The sequence below is a fragment of the Danio aesculapii genome, chromosome 4 (genome assembly GCF_903798145.1).
Source record: "Danio aesculapii chromosome 4, fDanAes4.1, whole genome shotgun sequence".
NCBI lineage: Eukaryota > Metazoa > Chordata > Actinopteri > Cypriniformes > Danionidae > Danio > Danio aesculapii.
In genome coordinates, this window is record NC_079438.1 from 15625023 (window position 1) to 15632282 (window position 7260).

The window sequence follows — 7260 nt, forward strand, 5'->3', positions numbered from 1 at the left end:
ACATGGATCTCATGCTGTGACAGGCTGACTTCTGATACAATAAAAGCCTAGCTGTGTCACACTATTGCTATTTAACAATCTGAGCAGAAGCTGAAAATGAGCAAAACACTGCTGTTAATAAAATAAAGCTTAATGCAAAATACGGTATAAATCCAAAATCAAGGGGTAACTAATGCATCTGTCTCTTTAGATTACACTCACTGGCCACTTTATTAGGTACACCTTACTAGTACCAGGTTGGACTCTCTTTTGCCTTCAGAACTGCCTTAATCCTTCGTGACATAGATTCAACAAGCTACTGGAAATATTCCTCAGAGATTTGGCTCCATATTGACATGATAGCATCACGCAGTGGCTGCACATCCATGTTGCCAATCTCCCGTTCCACCACATCCCATAGGTGCTCTATTGGATTGAGCTCTAGGGACTGTGGAGGCCATTTAAGTACAGTGAACTCATTATCATGTTCAAGAAACCAGTCTGAGATGATTCGAGCTTTATGACATGGTGCGTTATCCTGCTGGACGTAGCCATCAGAAGATGGAGACACTGTGGTCATAAAGGGAAGGACATGGTCAGCAACAATACTCAGGTAGGCTGTGGCGTTGATACAATGCTCAATTGGTACTAATGGACCCAAAGTGTGCCAAGAAAATCTCCCCCACAGCATTACACCACCACCACCAGCCTGAACCGTTGATGAAAAGCAGGATGGATCCATGCTTTCATGTTGTTGATGTCGAATTCTGACCCGACCATCTGAATGTGGCAGCAGAAATGGAGACTCATCAGACCAGGCAACGTTTCTGCAATCTTCTATTGTCCAGTTTTAGTGTGCCTGTGTGAAATGTAGCCTCAGTTTCCTGTTCTTAGCTGACAGGAGCGGCACCCGGTGTGGTCTTCTGCTGCTGTAGCCCATCCGCCTCAAGGTTGGACGTGTTGTGTGTTCAGAGATGCTCTTCTGCAGACCTCGGTTGTAACGAGTGCTTATTTGAGTTACTGTTGCCTTTCTATCAGCTGGAACCAGTCTGGCCATTCTCCTCTGACCTCTGGCATCAATAAGGCATTTGCGCCCACAGAACTGCCACTGACTGGATGTTTCTCTTTTTCAGACCATTCTCTGTAAACCCTAGAGATGGTTGTGCGTGAAAATCCCAGTAGATCAGCAGTTTCTGATATACTCAGACCAGCCGGACTGGCACCAACAACCATGCCACATTCAAAGTCACTTAAATCCCCTTTCTTCCTCATTCTGATGCTCAGTTTGAACTGCAGCAGATCGTCTTGACCATGTCTACATGCCTAAATGCATTGAGCTGTCGTCATGTGATTGGCTGATTCAAAATTTGCATTAATGGGCAGTTGGACAGGTGTACCTAATAAAGTGGCCAGTGAGTGTATATTTGTAGATCATATTTTATGGTTTATATATTTGGATTTCTTTTTATATTCATAAATGTACACCCAAATATGTATGTTTATATAAATTTTTACTGTTTTTACAAAAGTTAAAAATTCTAAATAATTAATAAAAAAATTATTCCAAAGAAATTAATTATGGTAATTCTCGATTTACTTACATGTTCTTATGAATGTATTATAATGTAACTTTTAATTAAACCTAATGATCAATATTGAAAAAAAAATGTAATATTATTACTATATATTTTTAATATTAAAAAAATGTCAAGTTCATGTTTAACTTTAAATAATTTATGTTGTTTTTAATCCCCGAACAGGAGCAAATAGTGGAAAAATGCAGACTTTTTCACATTCACTCAATGAGAAGTTGCTGATCAGATGCTATATGGTTTCGTTTAGGACCACTCTAGACAACAGTGATCGTAGAATAATATTAATATGATAATATTAAATAAAAAATAATAAAAAAAAATATATATATAATAATAATAATAATATATATATATATATATATATATATATATATATATATATATATATATATATATATAACTGCACATTGGTTAAACAAAATAATATTACGGTGAGAACTCTACTGTGTTGTTTGCAAAAACAGGGCAATCTGACAAGGTCTGGGTGCCCATTAGCATGTCTGTGACATGTAAATCTTCCCTAAGCTGTGGTAAATGGAGCCATTAAACAGCTTGTGTCCTGGCTCAAAACATTATATTCAACAATATTTATTTACATGTGGTTCAGCTGGGAGTTTAGTTTGGAACAAGCTGATGTGAAAAGAACATCCGAGCAGAGAGACTTTATAAATCAGGATTCTCCACACGCTCCATTAAACAAAACAGAGATTAAAATAAGCAAAAGAGTGAAGATTCAGAGCAAAACGAAAACTCAAACTACTGGACTGAATGTTCACACACACAACAGAGATCATGGTGACGTTTATAAGTGAACAATGCTGAAATAATGAGGATTTTAAAAACATTTGCTCAGCCATAAACCATCTGAATCATAACGTGTGGTTAAACCCAAAAATCACATTACCTTTTCATATTTACACGCAGCCCTGAGTCATAATCGGCCTCTAGAGAACACCGTTTACAGACGGAAAACAATATTCTGCTTTTTTAATACACTAAAAAATGATTGATGCCATCGGGTAAATAATAATCAGCAATTTGGGATTAATTTCAGCCAATCAAAGCGCACAACAGTCCTACCAGTGCTCATCTAAACTGTGCTTACGTAATAATTTCTTAATGAGAACTTCAAATTATATTTTTACAAATAAATGCTTTGCAATTATGAACCCACTACAATCTGGCGAACACACAGATGCTAAATAGAGGCTCTGTTTACATACACACTCAGCTAATCTGTGCTAGTTTACTAGCATGTTTAGGAATATTAAGGTTAAATACATGAACAATGTATAATTCGTTGCAGATTGTTTGCTTTCCCGCCTCATTAGTGCTTTGACAGAACAGTTTTGCTATTTTAGTGAAATCATTATTTCAGAGTCTTTGGACTACATTAGAAACCTGCTAAAACACACTAGCAACATGCCAGCAAAGTGCTAACACATGCTAGTGACACGCTGAACCATGCTAATAACATATTAAAAAGGAAATAACTTGCTAAAACATGCTTGATTTTATTTAAAGCTTTCTAAACATGTTAGCAAAAGTAGCAGAAAATGTTATCTTAATATACGATACTAATTCTGACATTCTGACTTCTTGATAAAACAAGCTGTTCGTGTGCTAAAATATTTTATTAACATGTTTAAAAACTGGATAACGTGCTAAAGACTACAAACTACTGTCAAAACATGCTACATTTTCAACAGCTCGCTAAGCATGCTAGCAATGTTATTTTTTTATCTTCTTAAGCTACATTTGAAACCTGCTAAAACACATTAGCAGCATGTCACATGCTAACACATGCTAGTGACCTGCTGAACCATGCTAACAACATATATAAAAAATAACAAACATGCTTAATTTTATTTACAGCTTAATAACCTTTTAAAACATATTAATAATGCTAACACAGTGTTCATGCTAAACATCTGCTAGCAATAAGTTAAACATGTTAGCAAAAGTGGCAGAAAATGTTATACTAATATGTTATTCTAAAATGTTAAACTAAAATGTGCAAGAAATGTGCTAAACATGTCAAAGTGGGAAAACATTGTGCTTGCTAACAATTTGATAAAACATTCTAGCGACTTGCTAACTCTTAAAAAATGTTAATATGCTAACTTCTTGATAAAACATGCTAGTGATGTGCTTAAAAATTTAGGCAACATTTAAAAAGTGTGTAAAATATGCTAAAATCTTGCTAACATATTAAAAATCACATTAAAACATGCAAACTACTGCTAAAACATGCTGAATTGTTAACAGCTTGCTAAGCAACTTGCTCAAACAAAACTATGCTAACATGTTTCTTTCTAACGATTTGACAATACAGCAAAACATGCAATGTGTTGAAAAAAATATAGCCATGATATTAGACTGATATTAAACACATAATGTTGATGCTAAACATCTGCTAGCAATGAGCTAAACATGTTAGCAAAAGTACCAGAAAATGTTATACTAATATTTTATGCTAAAATGTTAAACTAATATGTGCTAGAAATGTGTTAAAACACGTCAAAGTGTGAAAACATTGTGCTTGCTAACAATTTGATAAAACATTCTAGCGACTTGCTAACTCTTAAAAAAATGTTAATATGCTAACTTCTTGATAAAACATGCTAGTGATGTGCTTAAAAATTTAGGTAACATTTAAAAAGTGTGTAAAATATGCTAAAATCTTGCTAACATATTAAAAATCACATTAAAACATGCAAACTACTGCTAAAACATGCTGAATTGTTAACAGCTTGCTAAGCAACTTGCTCAAACAAAACTATGCTAACACGTTTCTTTCTAACGATTTGACAATACAGCAAAACATGCAATGTGTTGAAAAAATACAGCCATGATATTAAACTGATATTAAACACATAGTGTTGATGCTAAACATCTGCTAGCAATGAGCTAAACATGTTAGCAAAAGTACCAGAAAATGTTATACTAATATGTTATGCTAAAATGTTAAACTAATATGTGCTAGAAATGTATTAAAACACGTCAAAGTGTGAAAACATTGTGCTTGCTAACAATTTGATAAAACATGCTAGCAATTTGCTAACTCTGAAAAATGCTAATATGCTAACTTCTTGATAAAACATGCTAGTGCTGTGCCTAAAAAAGTTAGGTAACATTTAAAGTGTATAAAATATGCTAAAATCTTGCTAACATATTAAAATGGTAACATCACATTAAAATATGCAAACTACTGCTAAAACATGCTGAATTGTTAACAGCTTGCTAAGCAACTTGCTCAAACAAAACTATGCCAACACGTACAAACAACTATGCTAACATGTTTCTTTCTAACGATGTGACAATACAGCAATACATGCTATGTGTTAAAAAAGTACAGCCATGATATTAAACTGCTAAAACATGCTAACAAGTACATAAATGTAATCGAAGTTTGAAAACATGCTAGTGATTTGCTAGAGCATGTTCACAACATGTTAAAACCCGACAAATACCCTAATAATCTGATAAAACCTGTTAACAACTGGATAATACATAAAAAAATTGTTAACATGCTGTTAAAACATGCTAACGACTTGGCAAAACTTTATGGTGCTATAGCAACATAACCAAAGTGACAAAATGCTAGCACTTTTATGACAATCCTAGCAATGTTTTAAAATATGCTAGCAATTTTGCTACAACACATACTGTATGACATGCTAAATTGTTAACAACTTGCATGCTACATTTTACATTGCTAATAACATGGCCACATTTAGGCCTGTGTGTTCCACCGTAGCCATTCATTTGAGTGATTTATCAGCCTCCACAGTGCAGGGCTATTTGCAGATCACTGCTTTGGAAATGTAAAATTTTAACAGCTTGGTAAGCATGCTAGCAATGCTAATTTTTTATTTCAGAGACTTAAGCTACATTTGAAAACCTGCTAAAACACCTTAGCAGCATGTCAGCAAAGTGCTAACACATGCTAGTGAACCATGAAAACAACATATTTAAAAAAAATAACTTAACGAACATACTTAATGTTGTTAACAGTTTAATAACCTTTTAAAACATGGTAACAATGCTAACACATAGTGTTCATGCTAAACATCTGCTAGCAATGAGCTAAACATGTTAGAAAAAGTCCCAAAAAATGTTATACTAATATGTTATGCTAAAATGTTTAACTAATATGTGCAAGAAATGTGTAAACCATGTCAAAGTGTGAAAACAATTGTGCTTGCTAACAATGTGATAAACATGCTAGGGACTTGCTAACTCTTAAAAAATGCTAATATGCTAACTTCTTGATAACAACATGCTAGTAACAAATTGGTAACATGCTAGGACATATTAGCATGCTACATTTAAACATGCTAATAACATGGCCACCGATAAGCCTGTGTGTTCCACCGTAGTCATTCATTTGAGTGATTTATCAGCTCTACTGCACAGGGCTATTTGCAGATCACTGCTTTGGTAATGTGCACAATTATACTCGCTTGTTAAAATCACTATGAAATCATTTCGATTTCCGCCAAAACCACAGTGAATGTGAACTGTATTTGATATGCTCAATTGAGGCCGCTAACGAGCACTCGTTCAGATGTTTTAATTACAGCCTCAGGTCCAGCACAAATCAGCTGGACTCAGAAGCAAGCCTCATTTGTGTGTGATTGGCTGACGCAGTAAATGAGTGTGCAAAAAAAGAGTGTGTGTCAACAGTGTTCCCTCAATGTGTTTCCTTTTGGAGTATTTGTAATGTAATGTGTATTTATATAGCGCATGTATCATGTATGACCATACACTCAAATCGCTTCACAATCATGAGGGGGGGGGGGGGGGGGGGGGGGGGGGGGGGGGGGGGTTCGACGGGGGCGTTGGGGTCAGCATCTATGTGGAGGAATGCGACGGCAGCCACAGGACCAATGACACTAGTGCTTCACCACACACCAGCTATAGGTGAGTGACAGGAATAGAGCCAATTCAGTGGATGGGGTGATTGGGAGGCCATGATGGTAAGAGCTGATGGAGGGATTTGGCCAGGACACCAGGGTTACACCCCTACTCTTTACCAGAAGTGATTATTAATGTCCACAGGGAGTCAGGACCTCGGTTTAACATCTCATTCGAAAGACGGCGTTCACTGATAGTATAGTGTCCCTTTCACTACACTGGGGCATTAGGACTCACACAGACCACAGGTTGAGCTCCCCCTGCTGGCCTCACTAACACCACTTCCAAACGCAACCTAGTTTTCTCATGTGGTCTCCCATCCAGGTACAGACCAGGCTCAGCCCTGCTTAGCTTCAGTGAGTAACCGGTCTCGTGCTGCAGGGTGTTTTGCCTGTGGTATTTAAATATCACTAGAAATAATAAGCACATATTTTATAAAATGAAGTTGCAAGTGTGTATTGGGTAGCATGGTGGCTCAGTGGTTAGCACTGTTGCCTCACAGCAAGAATGTGGCTGGTTGAGTCCTGGCTGGATGTGTGTGTTGGTTTTGTGTGTGTTAACGGGAAGTTTATTTTCATCAATATTGTAATAAAGAAGGAGTTGTCCAACACTTATGCACCTTTTTAATGAGAACAATTGTGTACATTCATTTCAATTGTACCATAAAAGCTGCAGAACAGTATCATAAGAGGTCTTTTTCTTGTATCATATAAGGGACAACTTTTACAAAGCTACAAAACTGCTCCTTAAGGAACATCATTTGTAT